Source organism: Aegilops tauschii, chromosome 2 (assembly GCF_002575655.3).
Source record: "Aegilops tauschii subsp. strangulata cultivar AL8/78 chromosome 2, Aet v6.0, whole genome shotgun sequence".
Classification (NCBI taxonomy): Eukaryota; Viridiplantae; Streptophyta; class Magnoliopsida; order Poales; family Poaceae; genus Aegilops; species Aegilops tauschii.
The window spans coordinates 156,112,071-156,124,835 of record NC_053036.3 but is presented as its reverse complement, the minus strand read 5'-3'; the positions used below and the strand labels follow the sequence as shown (position 1 = coordinate 156,124,835).

The following is a 12,765-nucleotide window of genomic DNA, read 5'->3' as shown; positions in this document are numbered from 1 at the left end:
TTGCTGAGTCCTCATGGCTCACAGATTACTACAACACCAGTTGCAGGTACAGGTTATGCGATGATCATGACGCGAGAGCGATGTTACTTGTTTTGAACTTCTTCTTCTGCTTCTTCTTCGATCAGGGGATAGGTTCCAGGTCGGCAGCCTGGGCTAGCAGGCTGGATGTCATTTGAGTTTCTGTTTGTGTTTCATCTGTAGTCGGATGTTGATCTTATGTATGATGTATTGGTGTATTCTTGGGGCGTTTGTGCCTTTTGTATGTATCCCCATCTATTATGTAATGTTGATGTAATGATATCCACTTTGCAAAAGTGTTTCAATATGCAGGTCTATCCTTGGTGGGACCTTCGTGTTCCTCTCGGATAGGGTCGCATATTGGGCGTGACATTCTATGACGCGCGATTTATCGTCATGGAAGTGGACACTTCCGTGATGATAATTTTGGTAATGTCATGGAACACTTCTACGATAGCACAGGTATGACTATCTTGATTCTGTCATAAATTTGTCATGGATGTACATGCATGACAGAAAACGTGACCTACTGTGACAAACACGTATCATCACAGAAGTGTATTTTTTTGTAGTGTTGTTCCCTTCCCCCAGCTGCGGGATCAGGCCGGATATGTGACCAGCGGTGTGGCACCGTCGTTCTATGCTTGTGAAGAGAGCAACCCAAGCAAGCAGGCTTGTAGCTTCGGCTCCTGCTAGTGTATATATAGTGGTTTTCTTTTTCTCTCCATATCAACCATTTTATATTGCGTAGGTGTCATTGAAGAGTGAAATGATGGTTGCTTCTTCTGACTAACTTACTGTGTGATTTGACTGCTCCTTATAGTGGCCCCTACACGTACTCCCCCTACGTGTATGCAACAGTCACACGTACACATGGACGCAAAAAGCGCGCGCAACGCCCTAATGCATGCATGTCTGAGCACACGACGGAACACACACGGTCATGCTCAAGTGCTCAACCTACACGTGCATGCACACACATGTTCAGCCAGGGTGAGCTAGTGTCCGTATAAACACCGGAAAATGTATATATTGAGCGCAATGAGCATATTATGAAGTCCACTGACCGTATTTTTACAAATATAAAGTGACAGACAGTGTATTTATCTCGTTTGAAATTAAGCTATATTAACCGGAGATGAGGCAGTATGGACTAGCATTACTTTGTTGTGTCCCGTCAACTTGCCGAACGAGGAGAAGCTTGCAGGACGGGAGAAGCTTGCGCGCGGTGGCTCGTAGGACAAGGAGAAACTTTTGACTAATGCAAGCTCTCCTTCGCTCAGGCGGTGGACGTGCAACAGTTAATTCAGTGTCAGATTGCCAGAAGCATACACTATACTAGTACTATTATTGTTACACTTCCCGAAGAGGCGAACAGCCAAGCGCAAAGTTTACTAGTACTAGTACTACTACTACTACTCCCTCTATCCATCTTTATAAGGCCTAACACCAATTTACATTTTTCCATATATACAAGGCCAAATTAGGTAACCAATGCATATAGCCTTTAATACTCTCTGGTAAGGAGTGCCTGGGCGTTGACAACAGAGGCACTTAATGGCATGCATGCATGGAAGCCGTTTTCTTTTGGCATGCAAGCCAATGCTTAAGCACGGCTATAAGAGGAAAATTAAAAGAAGAGAGAGGAAGAGATTACCGCAATTAATAGACGTTTAAATGATGGTGAGTCCCAAAAATTTCTCTAGGTTTCAAGGAGTGCCTTGGTACGAGAGATTCGAAAATTAGGCCCTGTAAAAATGGATGGAGGGAGTATAGTCTATAGAGGTATGTACTATACTTGTACTAGGAACCGGATGGAGGAGGGTCTGCACTCTTATTATATTTTTAAAATGTGATAAAGCAATCTTCAACACATTTGGTTCTCTTCGAGGGTTCTCGCATGTGATAATGGAAGTTGATTGCATGGAACACTCGCCACAATTCTCGCTTAATTCTGGCTCATATCCTGTTACAAATAGGAGCGCTCGATAATATTTCCTTTTTTTTGTTATTCAGCATGTAAACGGGTCAGCAAACCTTGCGGCGCATCTTTGTGCGAACCGTGCTTGCTGCACTTTGAATGTGGCCGAGAGTTGGCTTGCTGAAACACCTCGCTTCCTACTTCTTTTTTTGCGGGGTACCTCGCTTCCTAGCGACCAGTGTCTTGGCTGATCGTCCTAAGAATGCTTATATATGAATAAAGCTCTCTCATTTACCCGCAAAAAAAATTAAGCCATATTAACCGGAAAGGAGGGAGTATGGACTAGCACTACTTGTTGGTGTGTCCCGTCAACTCGCAGAACGAGGAGAAGCTTGCAGGACAAGGTGAAGCTCACTTACGCCTTTTGACTAATCCAACGTACCCTCGCCCAGGCGGTGGACATGCATCAGTTCATTCGGTGTCAGATTGCCAGAGGCATACACTATAGTACCGAACATGCGGAGTACCATCATTGTTCGACTTCACGAAGAGGCGAAGAGCCAAGCGCAAGGTTTAGTAGTACGAGTAGTACTACTACTAGAACCACATGGTGGAGCCTCTGTACTCTTATTTTTTTAATCTCTGATAAAGTACACATTTATTCCGGAGAAGGGCGGAAAACGGCAGCCCAACATGTAATGATGATATCGATCAACCATGCTCGAATATATCTTGGCCTCCGTGCGAGCCCGTCTGTGTGTTCTCGCTCCTCGTCTCTCTCAAGGAACGGCGGGTTGGCTATTTTGCCGTCAATTGTGATCGTTTGCTCACACTCCGGTCCCACATGTCAATGATATGCCAAGAGGAGGTGCGTTGACTGACTGGCCTAACGCGTACTTGGTTTTGCACCTTCATACTACTCCTCCCTCCGTCACAGTTTACAGGGCGCGCTTCATTATGATGCATTTCTCTCGATGCATTTCCACCACCAGAGAGACTTTAGACGCGTTTGGTTTAATGCTCAATTAATTAGGGCGTGGTAACCGCAATTTTCTCTCGATGTAGTACTACGGAGTGGAGTAAGTGCATGCATTTGTGTACCCGGGGTGGAAGCATTGCATGCATGTGTGTACGCATTATTTCCTCTAGTAGTAACAGACGTCGTGCTATAACTACCAATGCTATTTTTCAGGCCGATCGCTAATCGCCTTGGTCCCAGAGATTTTCTCTTTTTCTGAAGCGCGCTCTATAAACATTGACGCATGTAGTATGAGCGGATTCAAAGAAGAGCGTATTGATGGCTGCTTCTTCCGAGCAACTTACAGTGGGAAAGGTGGGGCTTATGATTTGACTGCTCATTACTCACTATTAATGTGGCGCAATGACTGGTCTGAGTCTCCCACGCGGCTGTGCACTACCCCCTCGGTTCTTAAATATACTCCGGAGTATTTGTCTTTCTACAGATTTCAACGAGTGACTACTCAAATATTTGTCTTTTTAGAGATTCAAATGGACTACTACATACGGATGTATATAGACATATTTTAGAGTGTAGATTCACTCATTTTGCTCCGTATGTAGTCACTTGTTGAAATCTCTAGAAAGACAAATATTTAGGAACGAAGGGAGTACACATACGAAGCAAAATGAGTGAATCTACACTCTAAAATATGCCCATTTGAAATTTGTAAAAAGATAAACATTTAGGAACGAAGGAGTATAATTTTGTGCATGGCACATGGACCCGGATGCCGAAGAGGCTTCTGGCAATGCTATCAAGCTTCCAACATTTGTTTACATAATTGATGTACTATACAAATAATTTTCCAGCGATATGAAATTGTACAATGGTGTGAGCTTTCAGCTTTTGTTTCGTGTGTCTTGCCATTGATGCTCTTTCGGAAACAATAAAAAACTATCTTCCTTGCTAATCAGAGCTAATATTTACATCACAACTGAAGACAAAGTTGTGAGAAGGTGTTAAATTAAAATTGATCCATGCTTTCATTGCAGCAACGTCCCCCAGCTCTGTCTAAATCAACAAGGCATGTTGGGAAAAAAAGTAGCTTCTGGAGCATGCAACATTCCGATCATTTTGTGCAGTTCCACTAAAATAGAGCTGAGCGTCCCTGTTCCAAAGATATTAAGTGTGATTACGATAATAGAGGACTGCTGATGAAACAATAAACACAAAAATAGAAGCCGGTCACCTTTGCAGTCTCTCTTAAGACTAACTAGTTGGAGAAGATTAGGCTCGGAGTTGGATGAGGAGGATAGAGCAAAACCAATCTCCCTTTGTGCAGTCGCACTGAAATGTAGAGACGTTGCCCGTGTGACATTTTGGTAGAACTGCACAAAACACTCTTAAGAAAAAAATCATTTCTGCAGTTCACCAAAAGGTCGCAATAGCAACGAGGTGAAATGGATAGCCCTGTTTGCAAAAAAGAGGTAGAAAGGAAACAATTACTGGCCAATAATAGTTGATGACACATGCGACGACAAAAAAGAAGCATATTCCTTGTCCTAAGGGAAGATAACAACACGGTTGTGTTTGTCAAAAACGGTGTGAGGACGAGATTGCAATATGGAAAGTACGCCGGACGAGCTACATTTTGGGCAACGAACTATGGAAGATCCACATGAAGCGATGTGGGAAGACGGGAAGTGGAGCAAGGCCGGAGGGGATACCTGGAGGTCGTCGGGATGTAACTAGGTGAGCGGCGGCGGGCGGAATCTACCCATACTGCGGCAGCGAGCAGGTGGCGTAGGCCCTACCACGCCGGAGCTTGGTCAGAGAGAACGGCTTGTAGTACAGATCGGGACCTACTGCCTCGGCGCCGTCGAACGGAGAAACGATGCACGTCCTCCCTTTCCGCCGGCGGACGGGATGCGGCCGGATCAGTGACCAACGATGAGAGAGAAAGAGGCCACCGCAGCCTTGTGTGAGACACTCTGAAGAGAGACAAACCAGGCAGGCAGGCTCCATTGTATATAGTGGAGCAGACTACCGTTTTCTCCATAAAAATCATTTTATATTCTGTGTACGTGTCATTGAGCGATATAACTTTATTTAAAAATAATGCGCCAACGCATCAAGTTGAACTTTGTTTCGTGCACGCGTGGTACACGACCTCCGTAGGTAAACAACCGCTACACGCGTTCAAATTAGCACGTGGGCTGCCATTTCGTACAGAAATGAGCTCCACCGTGTACCCACGCGGGTGTGGTTGGGCATGAAGTGTGAGTACGTGCACGGTGCACCTATTCTCTTCTTGTATACGTACACCACCTACATGGGGTTGTGTGAGAGAGATACAAACGTAGAGAGATATAGTGTGTGGGTTCGTGAGAGTTTTGGGGGGGGGGGGGTGGGGTCAATCAAAAAATGTCACATATGCGATGTCACTACACCACAACACTAGATTCCCAACAACCAAGTTGGTCGGGAAAACAACTTCCGTCAACAAACAGTCGGTCGGGAAAGACTATTGCCGACCGATCGTGTCTGTTGGGGAAAGTCCAGACGGGAAAACCCTTTCCCGACCGACTGCTTGACGGCTATGGTGCACCTTTCCCGACCGACAATCTGTTGGGCTTGCCATGGGCCTTTCCCGACCAACAGTCCGTTGGGGTAGCCGTGGGCCTTTCCCGACCAACTATCGGATGGGAATTCTTTCCCGACCAACATTCTGTTGGGCCTAGTTTTAGCCTTTCCCAACCGATTGTCAGGCATGATTTGTTTTGCCGACCAACAATCAGACGGTGTTTTCTTTTGCGACCAAAAAATCATTTACATTTTATTTATCCAATCACAACTTTAACTAACATACGGTACTGATTGTCACATACATATAGTTCATGTGTTCTAAGCATAATCACGAAGACATCATACATCAGGTGCACCAAACATTTTTTATTCCATTAACTAATGGTCACGTACATACACTTCATTCTGTTCTAAACATAACCACCAATACACCATACATCAAGTTCAGCAAAGGACAACTAAAAGACTGCAAGTATGAGACATCAGTTGTACAAAATGAGAAGTAAAACATTCAGTTGACGCGGATCGCGGGCTTCATGGTTCATTGTGAGTCGAGTCCTTATGTTTGCTTCCTACAAAAGTTAAACAAGCCCCCTTATTAGAATGCTCAATTAATTTATGAAGTTGAATGCAGGCAGAATTCACATGTGCACTGTGCACATGCAACAGCAGAAAGAAGAATACACTTACCTAATCTACAAAATTAGCATTTCTGGTCCTGAAGACCGCCAATAAACATCCAGCAGTAGCCATGTATGTGGCATTGAAGCCCTCTGTCCACCTTTTGTCTATCCATTTGAAAGGAACACTATTAGGAAAAGGCCTGCTAGTGGCGCACCTGTTTTGGCTACTAATGGCGCACTACAGGTGCGCCACTAGCATCACGCCATTAGAATTTTTTACTAATGGCGCACCACAAGTGCGCCATTAGTATCTGGTATACTAATGGCGCACCAGGGAGTGTCCCATTAGTATATCGCACGTTACTATCTGACTTAGTAATGGCGCACCACATAGAAGTGCGCCATTACTAACAAATTTTTTCAAAAAAATTTCAGATTTTTTTCCGTTTTTTTCTTAATCTCAAGTCACTATGGCTTAATCTCAAGTCAAATCGCACTCCGTGGTCAAACTTCCTGGAAGGTCACCCATCCTCACACTACTCCAGCCCGAGCACGCTTAACTTCGCAGTTCTATCCAACCCCAACACCAGCTCACTTCACAGGCACTTGTTGATATATCTATCATATCAATCCTATTAAACCTTGTTGATATCTAGGACTTTGTTCATGTTCATGAGTGTCATGAAATTTTGAAAAAATATTTCAAACTTCCCGGTCATATTACGTATCATATTTTGAAAAAAAATTCCAAAAAAAAAGTTTTTTTGACACCAATTGTTTTTCTGTTACTAGTGGCGCACCTAGCAAATGGTGCACCACTTGTAAGTTTGAATATTTTTTCATTTTCCCCCCTCTAGATCTTAAAAGCCTCGTATCTTTCGTTCTGTTAGGTTTTTGGGGATTTTGAAGATGTTGAACAAAGTTTCCCCGGTTCAAATCGTATGTAACTTTTCGAGTAGATGATTTTTCATAGAAAAAACTTTTTAATCCGAGTTCGTATGCAAAAGTTATGCCCATTTTACAAATTCCAGAGAGATTTTGCAAATAAAGTCGAAATTTATATTTGTAAATTTTCCCAACAACTAGACCACATATCACAGGGGAAACTTATTTTATTTTATTTTTTTGACATTTCCATCATTTTCTTTTATTTTTTCTAAAACTGAAAAGGCGGTCCACGGAGGGGTGGTGCATTCGGTGGAATTTTTGGGCAAAGTCAGTAATGGCGCACCGTAGGTGTGGTGCGCCATTACTAACTTTGAAAAAAGAATAAAAAAATTGTTAGTAGTGGCGCACCGATGGTGTGGTGCGCCATTACTAGTTAAAACTAGAAATGACGCACTGTCCCTCGGTGCGCCATTACTAGTTTTGAAAAAAAAATAAAAAATTTGTTTGTAGTGGCGCACCGAGGGTGTGGTGCGCTATTATTAGTTAAACTAGTAATGGCGCACTATCTCCTGGTGCGTCATTACTAGTTTTGAAAAAAAAAAATGTTAGTAGTGGCGCACCGTGGATGTGGTGCGCCATTAGTATTTGGACACTAATGGCGTACCAACACATGGTGCGCCATTAGTATATAGTAGTGGCGCACCACATCTGTGGTGCGCCATTAGTGTTAATATTATCTATAGCCCTTTTCCTAGTAGTGTCGAAATGCATCGTTTACTTTGTATGATTGCTGATAATATAGTATGCTGGGGATATACTCAAGTTACTGTACATAGGTACTAGCAACCAAAATTCCAACACTTGTTTCAAAAAAAAACTTTATAGATAGTGGATAAAATGAGCCGGAAGCTAAATAAATATAAATGTGACTCTTTCAGTAGATGTACAGTTTTCTAGTAGTTCACACTGGATATAGCTACCTGATAGCTAATTATAGATGTGACTCTTTTTGAATGCCCAAAAGTATCTCTTAGCTCCTAAAAAATAAGAGTAAGAAGAAAAGAGGCTACAACACCAAAGTAGATTAACCTGGTATCCCTGCCAAGGTAGGCGGACGCAGACTACTATTTAGGTTTGACCTGAATACACCATGATAATTGAGATCATTAGTATTGGACTATATACTCTGTTGAATTCGTCCCAAAAGGGTAAAATTTCAGATTGTATAATCAAAGCCATGAACAAAATCCATCAAAATCAGGCATTTGCAGCAAGTAGGCTGGAACCAATATACTAATATTCCAGATTGTACCCTATTTTTTTTTACACAAAAACAACAGCGAAAAATAATCACTTGAATATCCTACTATAAGTGAACGACAGTGTAACTACTACATTGTAGTAACATTCGCCATACTTTGGTTAGACAAATAGACGACAACATCCATGTAAACCACCTTTCTAAGAGCATTTCCATGTTATGGACCTGCATGATCTATGATCATTTAGTTATATGCTCCAGGAACTAATTAAATTCTGCATTTTTTTGTTGATATTCAGATCTGCTATATTTTTATACCTTCATATCCGAACCATCTACTTTCTTGTCTAAGTGCCCCTGACATGGCAGAGGTAAGAATATATTTGGCGCTTTTGTTTTTTGTACAGATGGAAAAAATATAGGAATACAGTAGAGCGACTACAGAAACTTTGACAGTTCTTCTTATCCACAACCCTTTTACTCAAGGAGAAAGGGGAACATAATGCAAGGAATGCAACCGCAGCACTTGGACAGTAGTAATTAGAAGACTGTAGGAAAATGTAACCCAATTTTCTCTTTGCTTATTTCTTGGATGAACTTTCAGACATACCAGCCGTACAATTTACTGTGGTAGTTTCAGATTAACACCTGAGATTAGTATGCCATGATATTAACAGCAAATGGCCTTGAATGACATATATGCCATAATTTATATATATTGCATGGTCTACACAGGAGGAGGAGCAGCAGAAATAGCTAGTGAATATCAAGGAACTTTATTAAAGGATAACCAAATTACCTGATAAATTTCACTGAAAGTGACAAGAAATAGGCCCCCTTTCTTTATTGTACACTTAACTCAATCAAGCATGTAAGCAAGACACTAGCCTAGGAAGGAATCAAACTGTGCCGCACTAGCAGGACATGGTCATGAACAACATAATTAATTGGACTATGATTACCATGAGTAATATCTAGAAGTTAAATCGTAGGGTGAACAGACTTTGATGGCTGCAATGGAAATTTCAAAGCTTTAAAAGAGAGACTGTACTAGACAAAACTGCTAGTTCAGATGTCACATGTAGGTGAAAACTCTTGCAATACTAAAGTAATCTACTTCAGCAATCAACATGCATGATCTGTGTTTAAGGAAAATCCAAAATGTGAAAAGGGATTGTATACATTAATTGCATCCCCACATAAGGAGGGCCTCGATACATGGGGTGCAGAAACTCACTGAAGCGGTTGCAACAAGCACGTTAGATGGATAATGACTTGAAGATAAACGCCCACGGTGTAGTTTTCTGAAGAAAAATCACATAAGAACCAAAGCCTAAACAAAACATTCAGTACTTGTTCACACACTGCTTTGGCTGGGAGCTACTAGGAATAAACTAGGATATCATATTAGAAAAGCTTAGAGAAGCTCTGTTAAGAGAAAAAGTACATACTGTTCTTTATTGTTCAGTACATATTGTTCTTTAGCTCTAATATATAACCATCAAAATACGGTCTAACGACTTCAATAAATTTAGCAGCCAAATTAGTTATAGACGAAGCATTACCTAATATATAACCATCAAACTTCAGTCTAACAACTTCAAAAAATCTAGCAGCCAAATTAGTTATAGACAAAGCATTACCTGGACACTGAGCTCATCGATTTTATTAAGAAGATATGTTTGCTAGCCACCATTTCCTGCTCTTTTTATCATTTTAGGTATTCACGTAAGTTTTGAATTAAAGTGACAGGCTCCAAGCTACTAAATCACAACACCATATACCGGAAGAAAGAGAAAAGAGCGTGGACACACCACATCTTATGAACAAAATTCATCTAAAACTGAAATTAGTTCGAGTCATCATATACCAACAGATCTGACGATGATGTTTTCTAAACAAAGAACAAACACATACAGTGCACTAAATCACAAACGAAGAAACATAATGTTGAAAGATTTTTCAGAGAGTTGCCTCACCGGTCATTTCATAGTTGCAAAAACTGTTGGAAATATGAGCAATTTACCAAATGATTTTATTAACAGAAATACTAGATAAAGCATGACTAATATAGCCGCGATAAAGCAAGTCATGCAATCTGACGGAGAGAAAGTAAATAGCATCTGCATATATGAATTTGAACTAAACACATCTAGAACAGACACTAGATGAAGTTGCATATATGAAGTAGAACCTATCATATGTAGGGCAGAAACTAGAGCAAAGAACTGTGTCATGACATCTAACAGAAAGAGCAAGAACACGTACGGGACAGCAGCCGCAGAAGCACTGGACTTGGGGTCGACATCCTCTCCAGCCATGTCGTTGCTGAGGTAGTCGACGTCGGGGAAGTAGTCGTCGGAGTCCGTGATGAAGAAGCCAGTAGTCGCGCAGAGCGCTCCTGTAACACCCACGATGCGGCTATATCTCCCACGTGTCGAGGCACGACTTAGAGGCATAACCGCATTGTGGTTGTTACAAGTTGGTAATCAGAGCCATTCCCGACTTAGGAGCCCCCTGCTTGATCGAATCGCTGACGTTGTTGAGTCTAGAAAAAAATGTTTTGAGTCTTAGGATTATATATATCGGAGAGTAGGATTCTTTTTACTCCTCAGTCCCTTCGTCGCTCTGGTGAGGCCCCCTGACGTAGAAGTTTTGACTCTCCTCCTCAAATTTCACAAAAAAAAAATTAGGATCACGCGGGTATCTTGGAATCGTTCCGATGGTTTTGTGACGAGAACATTGTTCTTGGTGCCTCCTGACATTTAGGGGTTGTGGCAGTGTCCCGGGGAGTTGAGCTCCGAGGTGTTGTCGTCACAATTTTATCGTTGCAGTTCTGGAATACCTGAGTTTCGCCGACATCGAAAATCTTTTTTATGCAGTTGTTGGTGAGATCACCTCGACGCCACCCAGTACTGGGGCGGGAGTTCGGGAGTATTGCCATAACTCGTATAACGGATGCTTTTCGAAGGTTGAGGTAAATGATTTCCGAAGGTTTCTTGGTTATGTGTTGAAGGATGGATACAACTGGATCTAGGTATTGTTAGTTTGGGTGATATATTTTGTGTCCCCTGTATCCCCAACACCTGATTGCATAACCAGAAAGTTTCGGGAGTTTATAACTGGGAATTCAAGTAGCTCCTAGGATATCTTTCCGACAGATGCATGATATGAGATTGGGGTTCGACGTCTAGTGGTCCGCCTATCCACGGTTGGTTTTACAGTGGTCTCGTAGTGTCTTAAAGAGTCCTTGGCTATGCCGACTCGGGGACGCTTCGTATGTCATGTGCATTGCCTTGTACATGATGGTGCTGTACGATCGAGCCCGTGTGGGCCCCACCACGAAAACTTCGGACGAAATCTCTATCATATGTTTGTTCCGGCTTATTCTGCAAGCCAAATCCTTTGTTGTTGTTTTGTTTTGTGGTATTCGAGTTGCTTCAATGACAAGTGTTGATTCCATACCTTATTCTAAGCGGTGTTCTCATATTCCTAGGTGGATACTAATCCTTCTTGATTATCGAGATTGTCATGTCAATTCTTTTCCAACCGGCGTGCTTCTCTTCAAGTGGATCCGATCATTTTTCCACATCCGCAAGGTCAATTCTATGTTTTTCCCAACGACGTTTGTTTCATCCGTCACAAGTTGCCTTTATTTTCCCACCCTCCCACCCTTTTCTTCAAGGACTCATATTTCTTAATCAAGTATCATTTTATTGATGGGAAGTCTCTCCATTCTTTTCCGTCAATGTTCTTATCCGGTGATTCTCAGGAAGATACTAACGAAGCTTCAAGTGTATCACTCTTCACTCGCTTTCTTTTCCGATGGATTCAATTCAAGCTTTTAGTGTTGATCATATTCCTTTCCTCGCTTCAATGCTTTCTCATGCCGGTGCACCTCTCAATCATTCACCTCTCACTATTTTCATTGGATCTGGAGTGTACAAGATATCTCAGAAGATTCACATTTCCATTCCCAATCCGTTCAAGCTATCTCGAGGTTGTTATCTCTCTTGAGCCATTTAATTCTACCGATGCAATCTTTCTTTTAATCATTCAACGGTGTATCTTTTGAGTGGCCCTAACCCAGAGGTCTTTTCCCAGGATCTTACCTGACTCTTCTAATTTTTCGGAGTTATTCTCAAATTCATTGCAAAGTTTGACGTAAGAATGAATTATCATCAGTCAAATGTCTTTCTCCAAGATCTTTCAAACTCTTTTCATTGTTGGTTCAATCTTTCTAATTTTCATTCCGGAGTGCCTCAACAATTCATGGTGGTGTTTCTCATCGTCATTCTCAACATTTGAAGACCGAAGAAGAGTTTCTCTTAAATCTTGCTCCATTCTCTTCATGATTCATGGTTCTAGCTTGATGCCATCCTCTCATAATTGTTTTTGATTGTGAGAATTCTTTTCACCCATCCGGAGCATTTCAGGAGTCTTTTCAGTTTGATTCTCCGAAGGCCATCATTTTAGAAGATTTCTTCGTTCTAAGTTTTCAGCCTCG

General features: G+C 41.8%; 1 long non-coding RNA gene across 2 annotated transcripts in view; it reads right to left on the bottom strand.

The window, feature by feature from the left end:
- Positions 1 to 5,825: 5,825 nt before the first annotated feature.
- The window catches only part of LOC120973192 (uncharacterized), a 40,768-nt gene continuing 33,828 nt past the window's right edge, over positions 5,826 to 12,765 (bottom strand). The window contains exons 3-4 of one of the 2 annotated variants that reach the window (XR_005767339.2): positions 8,087 to 9,562; positions 5,826 to 6,058 (exon numbers count right to left, since the gene is read on the bottom strand). This is a non-coding gene — a long non-coding RNA (uncharacterized lncRNA). Of the gene's footprint in view, positions 6,059 to 7,662; positions 9,563 to 12,765 lie in introns of those variants that run through there. The other variant, XR_005767338.3, reaches the window with a different exon arrangement.